The following is a 20,096-nucleotide window of genomic DNA, read 5'->3' on the forward strand; positions in this document are numbered from 1 at the left end:
TCCCAGCTGGGGTTCCTTTTCTGAGACCATTGCAGACAAGGGAGGCTCAAGCCCTCACCCTACCTCTTATCCATCAGCCTTACCCCCAGCACCAGCCTATCCTGCACCACTGTCCTGCCAGACTCTACCTCCTTGCACCACACCCCTACCCTCTCTCCAGCCCCCAAAGAAGTGAGGGATGAGTGTTTGCAAAGTGCTGTGAGGAGGAAAGAAGCCAAGTACTTCCCATCCACAAGAAGAAAGCAATTTTAATTGAAAAACAGAATCACAGATTACATGCAAATCTTTGTTGGCAAATTTCAATTACCGCCAAATTAAATGCATAGCTAAGCTAAGCATCTTCCGGACACTCCATTTAATGTTTTCCCGGGATGTGTCCACAGCAATCAGAGGCAGCATGATAGGTGTCCTCCTAAAGAATGACCCCCAGGGAAGAACTCCAGGATGCTCAAGCTCTAGCTGTGTGGTGCCCACATTTGGACCTTCAACAAGGTTATCTCAGCTGAGAAGTGGCCCAGGAGGGAAGAAAAGAGAAGAGTTCTTCCTGGCTTTACCCCTCCAGCCTCTTGTCCTTCAAACAAAAGCAGGCACCAGCAAGGGAAAAAAGAGGAAGTATTCTAATAGCAATAATACTAAAAATTACCCTCCAAAAAATTGCCTTGTCTTTTCCCTGTTGTTTTACAAATGAGAAAACAGAGGCTAGAGCATGCCTTGAGCAAGCTCAGGCAGCTCGCTGCAGGGCCAGGACAGGGGCACAGGTTATCCATGCCCAGAAAAGGATTTCGTTCCTAGATCACCCAGTTAACCCTAAAGAACAGGGCGCACACTCTGCTGGGGCCTGGGAATGATGATGCTGTTTTTATTCGGCTCTTTTTCATTTCACTCTCATACTCTACTTTGTATTGGCAACTGTGTCGGGCACTTTGCTCCCTGCCACATGTCCCTCAATACAGTTCAACACAAATACACTGGGTGCTTCGACACACCAGGCACTGTGCTAGATACTGGGACTAGAAGACCAGAAACCCAACCACTCGTGCATCCCACACAGCTGTAGGTCATATCCTGCAAGCACTGTGTCTTGCTGTGAGAGTGAACACTACAATCACCACACCTGAGACTTTGGTTTTAAGCTAGTCTCTCCAAGCAGATTGTAAATGCCTTAAGGAAAGAACTGTGATCATTGATCTAAGCAACTCTACCCTCTAGGTCCAGCATCCTTTAGAACCTCCCATACTGTGCACTCACAGAAAGTAATACATATTGGAAAGAAATCTGTAAGATCATGGTAGTTGTTGCTCAAAAAACATGGGGATAGACATGTGAAGCATCGCCCTGCATTCAGAGGTGCTCCTTAATGCCTTCCATCCAAACAGGAAGTTACTTATCACTACGAGATTGCTTTGATGCTGGCCAATACTCATGTCTCTAGAACACACCAAGGAGCATTCGCTTAGGCAATAGTCATGCCCATCACGGCACCTGTCTTGGCCTAGAGTACCCCTGCTCTGGCCTGGTGACAGACCCCGGGACCTTTTGGACACCTGGGTGTAGACAGCGTGAGAAGGGGGTGATCTGTAGGCCTAGCCCCAGAGTGGGAAGCCACACGGTTCAGGGAGCTGGAGCAGCTGCCCTCTCCAGGGCCCCCATCCTCAGTCTCATGAGATAAGCCAGGAAGAGTCTGACAGGCCAGGAGAGAAAGAGAGTCCCCCTCAACAGGGCCTGGGGCTACCAGGGCCGCCTCTCACTCTGACTCCGCCTCTGCAGAGCATGTGGGTTTTCATGGCCTTATCTGCCAGATGGCTCCCGGAGGGGATGATTTATTAGGTGCAGAAAGCTCGCTGATAAATTTTACTGCAAGTCCCCAGCAGAAGACTGGGGGTAGCAACAGCCCGGCACAGGCAGCTCTAATGGAAAGTGCCGTCACCAAAGAGCAAAGTGTTATTTATGACTGTCTGTAATGCCGTTCGGGGGAAATTCATCATCGCCTCCCTGCTTCGTGCACGCAGGGACAGCAGCCCTGGGGGGTGGCGGGGGGAGCACAGGACAGGTGGGGAACAGTCAGAGCTTCTCTGGGAATCTGCCAGTGGAGAGCAAGGCCATATTTTCCCTGGGTGACCCAACTCCCCTTGTCAAGCATCGACCTACAATTCCCTTTACCTCCCCCTCTTTTCTCCCCTACACTATTCTCAACCCCCGCCCCACTTCTACCACCAAAACACAGAGAAGAGAGAAAAAGAATAATGTTTCGCTGTTCTGCATATAGAGTGCAGATTCTTGCATGTCAGCACGGGTGAGGGCAGTCCTGCCCAGAAGCAGAGATCTAGACCAAATGACCACCCAGTTCCTTTTAAGCTCCGAGCAAGAAAGGGGATGTTCTCCCATTTTGCAGTGGCTAAAGAAGGCAAGACAGTGACCCAGCTGCGCTCACCCGCAGTCAGAGGCAAGGAGCTCACGAGGCTGGAGTCCCAACTGGACCATGAAGCGTGTTCCCTGCCCCTTCAGCTGGATGGAGACATTTGGGGGGAAGCCCTGTCCTAGCCCACCTCACTCTCACCATGTCAACAGGTGAGGTCTTAATCCCTGTACTCCCTTGTAGCACATATGGAGTAGTCATGGATTGCTATCTGCCTTACATTGGAATTATTTATGTCCAAGTCTGTCTTTATTATCAAATTAAGTGCTCCTTGAGGGCAGGGGCTGTATCTTACTACTCATTTTTATATTCATCTCAGCAGTAAGCAAAGCTCCTGCATGCACATGGTAGCCTTGATAAATGCGTGATAATAAAATTACACTGACAGGCTTAGGACATACTGGGGCTGTGGCCCCATGTGTTCGCAGTCATCTGTCACCATGCTGGTATTCACAGCAATTTAAAGGAGCTCATGCGCACCCGCCCGTCAATCAGCATGGTATAATGGAAAGATCACTGGATTAAGAGTCAGGAGGAATGGGTTCTAGTGTTCAGTAACCCCAGACATTTTTTTAATACATAACATGTGCCAAGTCAGATTTTGCCACTAGGGCATGATTAAACGTGGGTAGCTCAGCTTACTCCTGTATGGGTTGGCATTCTGCAGAGTAAAGGATGATAAAATCTGCTCATTCTAACTCATAGGACTCCTGTGGAAATATGAGTATGATGAGAAGCAGATCTGAGTTCTAGAAAGGGAGGGAACAGCTTGTATCAGATGGTTCTCTATTCCAAGAAATGTGCTAAAGGGCTCTGTGTGTGCCATCCCATTTAAATACCTTCACAATAATTCTTTGGTGGTAGATTTTATTATTATGCTTACAACATAAATTTGAAAACGGGGTGTCAACTGCTTCACTAACTGGCTGGATATCCTTGAGTCATTTTCCCTCTTGGGGCTTCTTATCTCATCTGTGCAATAAAGTTGTTGGACTAGATGCTTGATAAGGTCCCTTCAGGTTCAAATCCCTGTGAATCATCTAGTGATACTGTTGCCCAAGCAGCCCAGGCTATTCTAGCTCATGGGAAGGGTGGGATGTGATGGGTCACCAGCATTTACAAAAGCAATGAGCTATGTATGAAGGAGTCTACTCAACTTTTTGCTTGAAGATTTCACCCCAACAAGAAATATCAAAGAATGTAGTACTACAATACACCTCAACTGTCTCCCGAGAAGAAAAGAATGTAACAACCTCAGGCCAGAAAGGAGGCAGGCCAGAAGTCAGGGGACAGTAGGCATCTCAGGAGCCTGGTCTGGGTTGCCCACCCTCTGACCATTCTGATCCGGTGAGGACATTGACAACAGTGCCACTGATGAGGCCCTATCGGTCTCTTTGCCAGCTCCCTGGCTAACGTGTTTTTCAAGAATCATGACATATTAGATCAAGTAAATAACTTTATGGCCTCTAGTCCAAAAGATTTGCATGGAAAAGGAGGGGGGAAACAGCTTGTATCAGATAGTTCTCCAAGAAATATGCTAAAGGGCTCTGTGTGTGCCATCACACACACAAATCATTTTGTCTTATGTAAAATGACTTGCTCAAGATAACAGAGTTACTGAGTGGCAGAGCTACTAAGAAACCAAACCTCCTGACTACTCATCAGAGTTCCTTCCTTCCTTCCTTCCTTCCTTTCTTTCTTCTTTTTTTTTATTTTATTATTATTATACTTTAAGTTTTAGGGTACATGTGCACAATGTGCAGGTTCGTTACATATGTATACATGTGCCATGTTGGTGTGCTGCACCCATTAACTCGTCATTTAGCATTAGGTATATCTCCTAATGCTATCCCTCCCCCCTCCCCCCACCCCACAACATTCCCCAGAGTGTGATGTTCCCCTTCCTGTGTCCACGTGTTCTCATTGTTCAATTCCCACCTATGAGTGTGAACATGTGGTGTTTGGTTTTTTGTCCTTGCGATAGTTTGCTGAGAATGATGGTTTCCAGCTTCATCCATGTCCCTAAAAAGGACATGAACTCATCATTTTATGGCTGCATAGTATTCCATGGTGTATATGTGCCACGTTTTCTTAATCCAGTCTATTGTTATTGGATATTTGGGTTAGTTCCAAGTCTTTGCTATTGTGAATAGTGCCGCAATAAACATACGTGTGCATGTGTCTTTATAGCAGCATGATTTATAATCCTTTGGGTATACACCCAGTAATGAGATGGCTGGGTCAGATGGTATTTCTAGTTCTAGATCCCTGAGGAATTGCCACACTGACTTCCACAATGGTTGGACTAGTTTACAGTCCCACCAACAGTGTAAAAGTGTTCCTATTTCTCCACATCCTCTCCAGCACCTGTTGTTTCCTGACTTTTTAATGATCGCCATTCTAACTGGTGTGAGATGGTATCTCATTGTGGTTTTGATTTGCATTTCTCTGATGGCCAGTGATGATGAGCGTTTTTTCATGTGTTTTTTGGCTGCATAAATGTCTTCTTTTGAGAAGTGTCTGTTCATATCCTTCACCCACTTTTTGATGGGGTTGTTTGTTTTTTTCTTGTAAATTTGTTTGAGTTCATTGTAGATTCTGGATATTAGCCCTCTGTCAGATGAGTAGGTTGCGAAAATTTTCTCCCATTTTGTAGGTTGCCTGTTTACTCTGATGGTAGTTTCTTTTGCTGTGCAGAAGCTCTTTAGTTTAATTAGATCTCATTTGTCAATTTTGGCTTTTGTTGCCATTGCTTTTGGTGTTTTAGACATGAAGTCCTTGCCCATGCCTATGTCCTGAATGGTATTGCCTAGGTTTTCTTCTAGAGTTTTTATGGTTTTAGGTCTAACATGTAAGTCTTTAATCCATCTTGAATTAATTTTTGTATAAGGTGTAAGGCAGGGATCCAGTTTCAGCTTTCTACATATGGCTAGCCAGTTTTCCCAGCACCATTTATTAAATAGGGAATCCTTTCCCCATTGCTTGTTTTTGTCAGGTTTGTCAAAGATCAGATGGTTGTAGATATGTGGCATTATTTCTGAGGGCTCTGTTCTGTTCCATTGATCTATATCTCTGTTTTGGTACCAGTACCATGCTGTTTTGGTTACCGTAGCCTTGTAGTATAGTTTGAAGTCAGGTCATGTGATGCCTCCGGCTTTGTTCTTTTGGCTTAGGATTGACTTGGAGATGCGGGCTCTTTTTTGGTTCCATATGAACTTTAAAGTAGTTTTTTCCAGTTCTGTGAAGAAAGTCTTTGGTAGCTTGATGGGGATGGCATTGAATCTATAAATTACCTTGGGCAGTATGGCCATTTTCGTGATATTGATTTTCCTACCCATGAGCATGGAATATTCTTCCATTTGTTTGTGTCCTCTTTTATTTCATTGAGCAGTGGTTTGTAGTTCTCCTTGAAGAGGTCCTTCACATCCTTTGTAAGTTGGATTCCTAGGTATTTTATTCTCTTTGAAGCAATTGTGAATGGGAGTTTACTCATGATTTGGCTCTCTGTTTGTCTGTTATTGGTGTATAAGAATGCTTGTGATTTTTGTTCATTGATTTTGTATCCTGAGACTTTGCTGAAGTTGCTTATCAGCTTAAGGAGATTTTGGGCTGAGACAATGGGGTTTTCTAGATATACAATCATGTCCTCTGCAAACAGGGACAATTTGACTTCCTCTTTTCCTAATTGAAGACCCTTTATTTCCTTCTCCTGCCCAATTGCCCTGGCCAGAAGTTCCAACACTATGTTGAATAGGAGTGATGAGAGAGGGCATCCCTGTCTTGTGCCAGTTTTCAAAGGGAATGCTTCCAGTTTTTGCCCATTCAGTATGATATTGGCTGTGGGTTTGTCATAGATAGCTCTTATTATTTTGAGATATGTCTGATCAATACCTAATTTATTGAGAGTTTTTAGCATGAAGGGTTGTTGAATTTTGTCAAAGGCCTTTTCTGCATCTATTAAGATGATCATGTGGTTTTTGTCTTTGGTTCTGTTTATATGCTGGATTACATTTATTGATTTGTGTATATTGAACCAGCCTTGCATCCCAGGGATGAAGCCCACTTGATCATAGTGGATAAGCTTTTTGATGTGCTGCTGGATTCGGTTTGCCAGTATTTTATTGAGGATTTTTGCATCAATGTTCATCAAGGATATTGGTCTAAAATTCTCTTTTTTGGTTGTGTCTCTGCCAGGCTTTGGTATCAGGATGATGCTGGCCTCATAAAATGAGTTAGGGAGGATTCCTTCTTTTTCTATTGATTGGAATAGTTTCAGAAGGAATGATACCAGCTCCTCCTTGTACCTCTGGTAGAATTCGGCTGTGAATCCATCAGGTCCTGGACTTTTTTTGGTTGGTAAGCTATTGATTATTGCCACAATTTCAGAGCCTGTTATTGGTCTATTCAGAGATTCAACTACTTCCTGGTTTAGTCTTGGGAGGGTGTATGTGTCGAGGAACTTATCCATTTCTTCTGGATTTTCTAGTTTATTTGCATAAAGGTGTTTGTAGTATTCTCTGATGGTAGCTTGTATTTCTGTGGGATAGGTGGTGATATCCCCTTTATCATTTTTTATTGCGTCTATTTGATTCTTCTCTCTTTTCTTCTTTATTAGTCTTGCTAGCGGTCTAGCGATTTTGTTGATCTTTTCAAAAAACCAGCTCCTGGATTCATTAATTTTTTGAAGGGTTTTTCTATTTCCTTCAGTTCTGCTCTGATTTTAGTTATTTCTTGCCTTCTGCTAGCTTTCGAATGTGTTTGCTCTTGCTTTTCTAGTTCTTTTAATTGTGATGCTAGGGTGTCAATTTTGGATCTTTCCTGCTTTCTCTTGTGGGCATTTAGTGCTATAAATTTCCCTCCACACACTGCTTTGAATGTGTCCCAGAGATTCTGGTATGTTGTGTCTTTGTTCTCGTTGGTTTCAAGAACATCTTTATTTCTGCCTTCATTTCATTATGTACCCAGTAGTCATTCAGGAGCAGGTTGTTCAGTTTCCATGTAGTTGAGCAGTTTTGAGTGAGTTTCTAAATCCTCAAACTAGTGAGTTCTAGTTTGATTGCACTGTGGTCTGAGAGACTCTTCTTTCTTTCTTTCTTTTTCTTTCTTTCTTTCTCTCTTTCTTTCATTCTTTTTTTAGACAGAGTCATGCTCAGTCATCCATGCTGGAGTGTGATGACACTATCTCAGCTCGCTGCAACCTCCGCTTTCTGTGTTCCAGCAATTCTCGTGCCTCAGCCTCCCAGGCACACCACCACACCTGGCTAATTTTTGTATTTTTGATAGAGATGGGGGTTTTGCCATGTTGCCGAGGCTGGTCTCGAACTCCTGGCCTCAAGCAATCTGTCAACCTCGGCCTCCCAAAGTGCTGGGATTACAGGCATGAGCCACCGCATCTGGCCTAGCACTCTTTCATACACTGGATGATCATTCAGTCTAGTGGGCACCAGATGGGTCCTTTTCCATGTACACTTCCCAGAATCCACTCTACAGGAGGAGTGGCCGGGTTGTTCCATGGAAACATGTTCTGTGGAACATGTGTTGCTCATACACATGGAAAGCCACATGTGTAAGAACCACATTGGTTGTTTTGGGGGCTTTTTTAACAACAGGGTAAGGAAGAGCCTTTAACTTTTCCAAAATATAAATTTGGGTACTGAAATTAATCCTAACACAGTTTAACATACTTTATACATGAAAAAGTAGACAAATAATAGGCCTAGTGCTAAACTTGATGAAATTCTATCAAGTCAATGAGAACACCAGAATTTAACAGACCACTACTACTACATCTAGTAAGCGTCCTTCTCAGTTATGTCTTGAAGTTTGCAACACTAATTATGGAGCTTGAATTTGGTCCCAGCAATGTCACTAAACAGCATATTTCTTGGAAACAGAATTTAGAATGTAGTAAATAAGAATAAACATTTTGGAGTCAGACAGTTTCAAAGATTCACATCCATATCCTGTGTCTTTCAAGGAAAGTTACTTAACTTTTCTGAACCCAAATTTCCTCTTCTGGAAATAATGATCATTTCTTCATCGGATTATTTTAAGAACTGCTTTAGACAATGTATATCTAGTCCTAGTGAGGTGCCCAGTGCAGAATAGATGTACAGTATGTGATACTTATTACCGAAAGTCAAGTGAACTCAAATATTGACCACATAACCAGTTCTATGGTTTGAATGTTTTTGTCCCCTCTCAAACTTATGTTGAAACTTAGTCCCCAGTGTAGTACTATTGGAAGGTGGGGCCTAATGAGAAGTGTTTAGGTCATAAGGACTCCAACCTCATGAATGGATTCATGCCACTATAAAAAGGGCTTGCAGGAGTGAGTTCACTTTCTTTTTCCCTTCTGCCATGTGAGGGCACAATGTTCAGCCCCACATGCCGTTTTACTGTCTGCCATATGAGGATGCAGCAAGAGAGGCCTTACCAGACACAAGATGCTGGTGTCATGATCTTGGACTTCCCAGCCTCTGGAACTGTGAGAAATAAATTATATTTTTTATAAATTACCCAGCCTTAGGTATTCTGTTATAGCAGCACAAAATGAACTGAGACAATGAGAAATTTCAGGATAATTTATCTTCCTGGTCAACATAAACTACTTTTCTCTCTTCTTTAATTCTTAAAACCAAGCCCAAACAATATGGATGCAAGATAATTCAGACACATCCTAAAGATTGATCTCCACGAAGCATGACTTATGTTCATCCAAATGGCCAATCCCTTTGGAAATTGCAAACTCATTTCCAATATCCAAATGAATGCAGTTTTTCAGTACCTGGAACACCATGGAATGTAAGGTAGCTCAGCCATGGGAAATGAATATGGCATTTTTGGCCAACCATCCAAACACGTAAACAAGGGCTGAAATATTTCTGTCATTTAAGTCTCTGGTTCCCAAACATAGGTTCATGGGCTGGTCTCAGGAATAGTGCAGAAGAATTACTTAGGATGTTTGGTAAATATGTTGTTTCCAAGCTCCAAGACCAGAAATTCTGATTTAGTCTAAAATGGGGCCCAGGAATCTGCATTTAAAACAAGTGAGCAATTCAGATGTACATCCAGGTTGAGAACTATTGATCTAAGCCAATGGTTATTTTTCTGTGTGTATTTTATATTTCTTCACATATCTCCTGCCTCTTTCAACCTCATATTTATACTATTAAATCACAGGGAGGACAGGAGAGTGAGAACATCTTTATATTAGTCTTAGAGCCCTCTCAGCAACTTCCATTTATATTTAGAGATTCTCAAGGTGCTAGATGATACAAAATTTCTCCCTGCTTTAAGTCTTTGTATTTCATGAGAAAGCTACTTGGTATTTCAGATAGTAGTAAAGTTTTAAGACTTTAAACAGAAAATGGCAAAGAGACTTCATCTGGTATAATACAACTGGCTGAATAGCAGAGACTGCCTGGAATATCTCAGGGCGCTCTGTCTGACAAGAGGCCCAGCTCAGGGGGAAAGCATGCCGGGTTCAATTAGTGATGTCTGGCATGGGCAAGGACAAAGTCAGGAAAACATCATTTCCTTCCAGCTCCACTTCAAAGCACATTACCTTCAAAAGAGGAAGAGTATGAAAATTAATTTTTAAATGATATTTACATTTAAGGTTTCCAATCATCCTTCAGTTGAGCACTTCTTTTCCATTCTTATAATTTTTCTAGCTAAACTGAATGTGCATTTCAGAATCTGTATACTCTTGGTCCAGAGAAAGTAGGCAATAATGTGCAATGAGACCAGAAACCTCTAAGAGGTGCTGGGCCCTTTGGACGAGTGAACACCGAGCAGCACTTCCCTCCTCCCACCCCAGAATGCTTTGCAGGAAGCTGGCTTTTGTAGTTTATCCATGTATGTGTTAACAAGGATGGACTTCACTATGAATAAAGGAAGCTTTCCCCTCTCACTGCCTTGCCTTGAACTATTTCTTCTATCTTAAATGCCTTCCCCATCCTCTAATGTGTTTTTATTGCAACTATACCAATCATCTAAGGTCCAAATCAAGACCTAGCTATCTCCTAACAAAAGATTTGATGAAATCTCTTTTCCAGTTGGAATTATTCTCCCATCATATTTAGGGACTTTATAAAAGCACCCCTGACCATCTGCCTTGTTATCTTAGTTAATTATATGTTTGTCTACCTCTCCTCCTAGATGGTGAGCCCCGTTGAGTAGAGATAGGGACACAGTCATATTCATTGTGATAGCCTCACAGTGTTCAGTGTGGTGAGTTGCCCTTGTTAGCACTCAATTGAATTGAACTCAAAAGGCAGCTAGACTTTGTTTTGTTTCATAAAACTATAAAGGAAAATAAGGTATGGGTGAATTGTGCAAGGGAAAGTCTTCTTTGTGTTGTATGTTCTTCCTGATGTGTCTGTGTGCAGGGAAGCCTGCATGAGAAAATGCCCTAACTATTCAACCTCCAAGACTTTCCCTCTGCTTCTTGGGATAATGCAAAAGGAACACTGGCATTGGACTGCCCCTAGCTGAGGGCATGTTCAAGGAGATTTGGTTCCTCAGAAGACTTTACCAATCTGTAGAGTGCATAGACTCTGCTGCAAAGGTTAACTTGCAGGGATTAGCAAAGTAGCTAATGACACACTTTCCCAAGACAGTGCTAGCCTGGAGATGTGGTCAGCAGAGCAGCCAGGGGGCTGTTTAGGGACATGAGGATGGAGAGATTAAAACTTCAGACTGGCCGGGCACAGTGGCTCACGCTTGTAATCCCAGCACTTTGGGAGGCCGAGGCGGGCGGATCACGAAGTCAGGAGATTGAGACCACGGTGAAACCCCGTCTCTACTAAAAATACAAAAAATTAGCCGGGGTTGGTGGTGGGCGCCTGTAGTCCCAGCTACTCGGAGAGGCTGAGGCAGGAGAATGGCATGAACCTGGGAGGCAGAGCTTGCAGTGAGCCAAGATTGTGCCACTGCATTCCAGCCTGGGTGACGGAGCAAGACTCCATCTCAAAAAAAAAAAACAAAACAAAACAAAACAAAAACTTCAGACTAAGGAAAGACAATGGAGGTAGCATGGGGCATATTAAAGGGAAATAGAACTCCAAGGGTTCTGGGAGAAATGAAGAACTGGGCAAGGGGAGGGCAGAACCCCATCTCAGGCTCATGCAGCAGTTGGTTCACCACCATCCCATCTTCAGTTTGGGCAATGGAATGGATGTGGAGTGATATGGTTTGGCTGTGTCCCCACCCAAAGACTTGGAACCAACCCAAATGTGCATCAATGATAGACTGGATAAAGAAAATGTGGCACATATACTCCATGGAATACTATGCAGCCATAAAAAAGGATGAGTTCATGTCCTTTGTAGGGACATGGATGAAGCTGGAAACTATCATTCTCAGCAAACTATCGCAATCACAAAAAACCAAACACCTCATGTTTTCACTCATAGGTGGGAATTGAACAATGAGAACACTTGGACACAGGAAGGGAAACATCACATACCAGGGCCTGTTGGGGGTGGGGGGAGGGGGGAGGGATAGTATTAGGAGATGCACCTAATGTAATGACAAGTTAATGGGTGCAGCACACCAACATGGCTCATGTATACATATGTAACAAACCTGCACATTGTGCACATGTACCCTAGAACTTAAAGTATAATAAAAAAATAAAAATTAAAAGAAATCCACTCTATTACTGTAAGGTAATAAGCTTCCAAAATGGAAGTTCCCTACATTAAATTCAATACTAGAATGCTCTTCTGGGGCTTTAGGGTGTGAATTTGGGTTTCTGATGCTTCTCCCTTAGTCTCCTCTCCCATTTTTTAACCAAATTAAATCAGTTGCCCTTAATTCTTTGTTATTATTGCATTTGCACTGATCATTTTAGTAAGATATCTTTATTGTAATGAAAATAAAGTATTATTCTTACAACTTTTGGAATTGAAAAAATATATATATATACTAATTATGTGTCACTAGCTTTTCCTCAATACAGTATAGGTAAGAAAACACATGATTTCTGACAAGACAATGACTAAAAAGGTAAACCTATCCAACTTGTGTTATTTTCCCTCTTAGTTCTCAAAGTCATACTGGACAGAGAGTTTAGGTTTTACCAGAATAGAAAAATTAAATGAAGAAATGGAATGAACATCTGTTGCATACCTATGTCCCATCCATTATGCCGGGCACATTTATATAGGTTATCCCATTTAGTCCTCACAAAACCCCATAAAGGAAGATCCATTTCCCTTCTGTTCTAAAGGAGGAAATGAAGCTTCAGTTGTTAAGAGACTGGCCCAAGAAGCAAATCTAACAAGTGGTAGAACCGGGATTTGAACTAGATCTTCTAGATTCCCAGCTAGCATCTTGGCACTCCTTCGTGATGCCACCCTCTTGTAGGAATTTTGGCCTCTTGGGGCCAAGGCAAGACAAAAGGGCAAGTCGGGGGCCAGTTAGTCAGGGTGATTTCCAAGAGCCATGCCCCTGTTCCACTGGCGGTGCCCTCTGCTCTACCCTGAGCCAAGCCTTTTAAGGGCTCCAGCCTCCGGGTGGCTGTAACTTACCCTGGAGCAATCTCCCTCTGCCTTATATTGACAGAGGGGAATATATAGAAGAGGGGGACAGAGGGCTTCCTCCTGGCCACACCCCAAAGGGGGATTTACTTACAGAGGCACAGAGAGGAGAGGTCTCTGCTCAGTGTTGTTCTAATGGGGCCCCCTCCTTTCCTTACCAGGATGCTATGAGGACAAATGAAGTAATATACCTGAAGTGTTCTGAGAGCTTCCTAAGTGCTACATAAATATAACAGTGGAGTTGCTGATGCTGATCACAATAATAGCTACAGTGATGATGAGCCTATACCCACAGTCATTATTTAAGGGAATATTTCAAATGAGAAAACCCCACCAAAATCAATCCACCGAAGTTTGTTTAGAAGAGAGGCTGCTAATAAAAATGTTATGGGAATGTGAGCTCTTGGGAAATAATGATGATTTTCTTCTATTAAAAGACTCATCAGATCCATTTCCAAAGTACAGCTCAGTTATTTGTGGGTCCTTTGCTACTCCGCACAAGAAGTTCTCGTTTAAAGAGAAAAGAGGAAGCTGTTCTCTCTGAAGCTCCAGAGTTTGGAGATACAACTGGCCTGTGTTTCTAGAGCCACTGCCAGCTATGCCCATTTACAGAGGAGCCTGCACCAGCAAAGCATCTGTCTTTGATTTTCTTCTTTCTTCTCTCATCTCCCATCCCCATCAACAGCTGCTAAATAGCTTGAGTTTAGAGTCATTACTAATGGAACAATAATGGGCTGGTGCTGCCTTTTTCAGAGCTGGGTAAGGTTACACTCCAAAGATAAATCTACCCACGTATGAAAACCCAGCACCCAGCATGGAGTGAACATGGAGTTACCCACTGCAGCAGCTGTCCACTCCCACACTGTATGGGTCTGATCCCTGCTTGCTTGCATTACTCTGTTGAGAGACATAAGGATGGGGAGATTAAAACTTCAGACTAAGGAAAGACAATGGAGGTAGCATGGGGCATATTAAAGGGAAACAGAACTCCAAGGGTTCTGAGGGAAATGAAGAACTGGGCAAGGGGAGGGCAGAATCCCATCTCAGGCCCAAGCAGCAGTTGGTTCACCACCATCCCATCTTCAGTTTGGGCAATGGAATGGAAGTGGAGTGATATGGTTTGGCTGTGTCCCCACCCAAATCTCATCTTGAATTGTAGCTCCCATAATTCCCAGGTGTTGTGGGTGGGACCTCATGGGAAATAATTGAATCATGGGGACAATCCCCCCATACTGTTCTCATGGTAGTGAATAAATCTCACAAGATCTGATTATTTTCTAAGGGATTTCCCCTTTGGCTTGGCTCTCAATCTCTGTTGTCTGCCACCATGTGGCACGTCTTAATGTGCCTTTCACCTTCTGCCATGATTGTGTGTCCTCCCCAGCCATGTGGAACTGTGAGTCCATTAAACCTCTTTTTCTTTATAAATTACTCAGCAGTGTGAAAACGGGCTAATACATGGAGAGAAGACTATTCTAATGCCATTTCAATCCTGGACTTTTGAATCCCCCTGACCATGAGGCATCACCAGGAGAGAAAAAGATAACCATCAGCAGCATTTTGGAACTCAGTGATGAGTCTTGCTTCTGATTCCTTGCAAATGTCTCCAAAAAACACCATGAAGAAGTGGGCTACAGGATAGGTGAGGTCTGAGATTGGCTGCAGAAGGAAACTCGCCACCATTATTTTCCTTCAAAGATGGAATTCGCCACTGAAAAAAGCTAGATAAGGAAGCCACATGGAGTGATGCTAGGCTATTTGTATTGTAGCGCCCACACTCTGGGGTTTACACAATTGTGGGCTAAGGTGACCCAGCTTGGCCCTGGAATAAACACAAGGCAGTTTCCTGCTCACAGGTGAGGCCAAACCATGACAGGCAGACCTGGATCTTCACCAAGGCTCTGTGCACCTTGAATATGCCATCTCCTGGTATTTGCAGCAAGAAAGGGAGAATTTTCAGGACATCTCTCCTTAGTTATCACCCTGACTCAATTCAAAAATTAGTGAAAAATGGTTGCCATTTTATTGATTCTCAGAAAGCAAAAAGACCTGCCCACTAACACCAATAAGCCACCTTCTGCCCTTCTAAATTCAGTGTTCCAAGGTGGATTCAGTGCAGAACTGGATTTTTTCCCTTCAACTGAGCAAGCTAAGAAATATACATATACCATTATGTGTTTCCTGATGGTAATTTAAAACTTTTTTTTATATTAAAATACAGATGTATTATGATAGAGCATATAAAACATGGAAGAATTTTTAGCATTAAACACTAAACTTCAAACATTTAATACCTACACTGAGATGTTTCAGGCCAGGGAATCCCTGGGGACTAGTGTCCACCCTGTCCGCCCTCACTTGAGTGAAAAGGTTTCAGAAGCACTGCGCCGGGTTAAGTTCCCTGCTGCGTGTCCACTCTCTAGCTAAGGGATTCAATTTCATTTTCTGTAGATGAAGCTGTAAAATCTTTAAAGTGTGGACGTATTCTGTGGAGATTTGGTTCTGAAGCTTTTTCCCCAGAAGCCTTCAAGGACAGAAGAGGCACACTTTGTTTAGAATGGTTGAACCATGGTCTGTATATTGCAGGAGGAAAAAAAAAACCTGATTTCCAAAAGGCTCTTAACCTTGTTAATTCGCAATGTTTCCCTTGCCTTATGCAAGACTTTCTCTACCTAGAAGGGCACAATGATCAGTAGGTCCATCCCCTTCCCTTTTCCCTGTTCTCTTCGTCTAAATGATGCTTTTCACTTCCACTCTCATCCCATCTTAACAAGATATTAGGATTTCCTTCCCGAAGAAAATGAGGCCACTGTCTCTCCAGCTTCATTGTCACAGAAACCAAGCTCTTTACAAAGGCATCCATATGCAGGCACTACCACCCCCTCTTGCCAGTGGGGACCCTGCCACCTTACTCTATGCTCCAAGTCCCCAAACTAGTGAATCCAGGTGTCCAAGTCTGTCATGGAGTCAGAAAGACAGGGAGCCACTGGCCTGGAACTGGAACCTGATAACCAAAGAGAATCCTCCCATCCCCCATCCAGGCAGAATACAAGATGCCTGCATTGGGCAAATGCTGCTCACACTCGAAATATTTCGGCATGACTGTGGGAGGGGCCTTGTATTTCCTTAGCACTTGGGACTTTCCTAAATGCAGTGGCTAGTCTAAAATCATGTGCCTGGCTCTGCACAGTGGCTCATGTTGATAATCCTAGCAGTTTGGCAGGCCGAGGCAGCAGGATCACTTGAGATCAGGTGTTGGAGACCAGTCTAGAAACATAGCAAGACCCTCATCTCTACAAAAAAATATGAAAAATTATCTGGGTGTGGTGCCTTGTACCTGTAGTTCCAGCTACTTGGGAGGCTGAAGTGGAAAGATGGCTTGAGTCCAGAAGTTCAAGGTTGCAGTGATCATGCCACTGTGCTCCAGCCTGGGCAACAGAGCAAGACCCTGTCTTAACAAATAAATAAATATATATATATATATATATAAAAAGATATATATATATATATAAAGATATATATATATAGATATATATATATAAAGATATATATATATAAAGATATATATCTATATATATATAGATAGATATATATATATAGATATATATATCATGTCCCCAAAACCACTTCATCTCTGCTTATTCAAGCCTATACCAGAGTGACCATTTGTTTAGCTAAGGGGAGTTTGGGTTTGCAGAGCAGAACATGACCTAAGTGCCATCCCTGGCTGGTGTTCAGCCCATCAGACTTTCATTGGGATTCTGATCTCATTCTGAGCTGGCCAAGTCATTCTCGAAAGAAATGGGGACTTCTCACTTATCTTTGACCCAACATCCTGGACTCAGAAACAATTTTGAACAAAAGAGAGGGAGACTTTAAAAAGAAGCTTCAATAATGTTGGCATCCAGTGCAAAGGGAATTCAATCTCATTTCCAACACTCTCAGATTAACACTGCTATGATTTATTCCTGAGCCCTAATATTATGTGTGAGGTGCTAAAGCATTTCGGTTGGGTGTCACATCCTGACACCAGAAAGCTTAACTATTTTCAGGATAGTTCTTGAACCACAGACACGACTGTACTCAACCTTGCCCATAAAGTATGTATCCATACAATTCCATTGTCCTCAAGACAATGGAAAGAAAACACAAGATAAAGTTTTTTAAAGAACTTTTATTCACTCATTTATTTAAAAATTCTTGCTGAGTTTATATTATCTGCAGACACTTGGCCTAAGATCTTTGGTCCCAGTGTGGGTCAGCAGAATGACCAGTAAAATATGCGTTTCTTATGAGAGACTTCAACTGCATTTTTGTTGTTGTTGTTGTTTTTGAGACAGGGTCTCACTCTGTCACCCAGGCTGGAGTGCGGTGGCATGACCTCAGCTCACTGCAACCTCCGCCTCCTGAGTCCAACCAATTCTCTCCCACCTCAGCCTCCCAAGTAGCTAGGACTACAGGCATGCATGACCACGCCCGGCAAATTTTTGTATTTTTAGTAGAGACAGGGCTTTGCCATGTTGGCCAGGCTGGTCTTGAACTCCTGACCTCAAGTGAGCCACCCACCTCGGCCTCCCAAAATGCTGGGATTATAGGCATGAGCCATGGCGCCTCGCCAAGACTTCAATTGAAGATGCACTGGGGCAATACACTGGAGTGACACCTTTATTTCCTCCATCACTTTCACCATCTCCATCACCCCACCCCCATTAAACTAGACCTTACCCTTTACTCCCAGGAAAAGGACAACAGAATAGGAATGCTGACAAAAACAAACTTCATTTTCCAGTTTCCAGGAGCAGCCCCTGCAATATAATACTTCTCCGAAATACTTTTGACTTGACTGAATGCATCCCTCCAGGGTCTCGCTCTGTCACCCAGGTTGAAATGCAGTGGTGTGATCATAGCTCACTGTAACCTCAAACTCCTGTGCTCAAGTGATCCTCCCACCTCAGCCTCCCAAGTGTCTGGGATCACAGATGTGTGCCACCATACCTGGCTAATTTTCTACTTTTTTGTAGATTCAGGGTCTTGCTATGTTGCCCAGGCCAGTCTCAAACTCCTAGGCTCAAGCGAGCCTCTTGCCTCTCCACTGATTTTAGAAGGCAACACCTTACTGAGATGAGACCTCACTGTATCTCCAGAAAGAGTTACTGTTTATAAACTACCCCAGGCTGAAAACCTAAGTGCAGAACCCCTACCTTCCCACTGGTACGCACTACGCTTGTCCTCCTAAATGTGGCAAGGAGACCACGTGGGAGCCTTTCCACTCACTTCCTTAAGCACAACCAGTGGAAGTCATTTTCAATGTTTAGCACCTAATCCTAGTCACACCTATAGTTAGGATAATGATTGCCTTTCGATGCAGTGGTTCCTCGGCAAGGCAGCTGTTCCCTTTCCATGGGCCCCCTTTCCCAATGAAAGAATTTTTCACCCTTCTGGCTGGAGGGTCTCAGATTCAAGCTTTTTAACCCTCTCCCCCAAATGCTATTACCCATAAGAATAGTAATCACATCACCCACAAAGTGTCTAGGAGTCTAGGAGATACTTTAGGACCCAAGAAGCTCCTGTTGCTATGTAGTAAATCTATTTATTTTCAGCTAAGAGTCAGGTCACTCCCATATCTTCCATAAACTCTGTCAGGGTATATGAGGTATCTTAGACCTCAGTCTTCCCCTCTGCCAAATGGGTCGTGCAGCATAAATGGTATCCACGAGGAGACCCAGAGAGGCGAATCGCAGTCTCAGAGAAGTGACCGGATGCCAGAAGTGATGATGTGCTTTAGTGATCATTACACAGAAGGGAGACCCAGAAAGGGGAAGGATCTCCCCCAAGTCACAGGCAGATCAGAACATAACCTAAGTGCCATCCTTGGCTGGTGTTCAGCCCATTCAGACTTTCACTGGGATTCTGATCTCATTCTGAGCTGGCCAAGTCATTCTCGAAAGAAGTGTGGACGTCTCACTTCTCTTTGACCCAACATCCTGGACTGAGAAACAATTTTGAATAAAAAAGAGGGAAGCTCCTAGTTCTGCCCTGAGGGAACTAGGAGCCTCGCCCCACCCCCTCCCGCAGTTACTGGATTCCCTGACCAGGGCTCTTTCCCCAACACAAAAACTCTTCAATACACAAATGCCTTCTAGTCCCGTCAGAACCTGGGGATGAGAGTCCAGGGAGCCAGCACCGTCTTGCCCTGTGCGGGGAGAGGGGTGATGACACTTTCAGTCCGCGGCCCCCAGCCACTGGGGAGGCCCGGCTCCAGCACGCCCCTCCGTCCCCTGCCTGGGTAGAGGCTTCCACTCCGCGTGTGTAACTCAGAGCCACATGACACTGAAATGCTAAGTGAAGAGCAATTAACTTTTGCTTCTGAAAACCCACTTTAGCTTTCCATAACTCTTCGGGGGCCATTTCAGCTCAGCCAAACCTCCCGCACATTCTCCCTCAGCAATAAATTACCTTCCTGGCTTTAATTAGCTGCTGGCGCGCAAGCGGGGCTGCGTGCTGACGTGCTGCTTTCCCACAGGTCCCATTCTGTCACACAGACTCCAGGAGAAGGCGGCGGCGGGGGGCGCTGGGCCCCCTCTGCGAGACCAGGCCTGTAGCAGACGCCTCACCTGCCCGCGGTGTGAGGGCGGAAGCCTGAAAGTCCAAGCCTCATGGGGGTTAAAGTCTAATGTAGACCAAGTCCAAGTTCGATGGAGAGCCTTAGACTCCCCCTTTAGGCCTCTTGACCCCTTAGCGATGTGCCCTCAGACCCATGTTCCCTCTCTCCAGCCTTCTCTGCCTTCAGTCGGCCCCCAAAACACGCACGCATGAGACACACCAGCCCCCAGATACCCAAGCTCTTCATCTCCCTCATTCTTGCTAGGGGAGAAATTACTGACAGAGCTTAACATATAAACCCTCCCAGGAGACTTGGCTGTATAATTGTGAGCTAAGCTTGAGTCAAAATGAATAAATCTCTAAGTACGGGGTTTAGTCACATCTGTGGGCCGAAATGTATTGGCTGGGGAAGAAAGAAGTAAAACAGCACCTTCAGAATCCCAGACACCATTCTAAGCCCAAGATTAAGATTTGGGGTACAGCCAACCCTATCTCTAACTAGAAATGGGTCCCTCAGCAAGTCCCCTCCC

At 43.8% G+C, this 20,096-nt stretch overlaps 1 long non-coding RNA gene across 1 annotated transcript in view; it reads right to left on the reverse strand.

The window, feature by feature from the left end:
- LOC100594610 overlaps positions 1 to 19,894 on the reverse strand; it is an 82,636-nt gene extending 62,742 nt beyond the window's left edge. Inside the window, exon 1 of the long non-coding RNA XR_001116157.2 lies at positions 19,420 to 19,894. This is a non-coding gene — a long non-coding RNA (uncharacterized LOC100594610). The remainder of the gene's footprint in view (positions 1 to 19,419) is intronic.
- Positions 19,895 to 20,096: the final 202 nt, after the last annotated feature.

The sequence above is a fragment of the Nomascus leucogenys genome, chromosome 8 (genome assembly GCF_006542625.1).
Source record: "Nomascus leucogenys isolate Asia chromosome 8, Asia_NLE_v1, whole genome shotgun sequence".
Taxonomy (NCBI): domain Eukaryota; kingdom Metazoa; phylum Chordata; class Mammalia; order Primates; family Hylobatidae; genus Nomascus; species Nomascus leucogenys.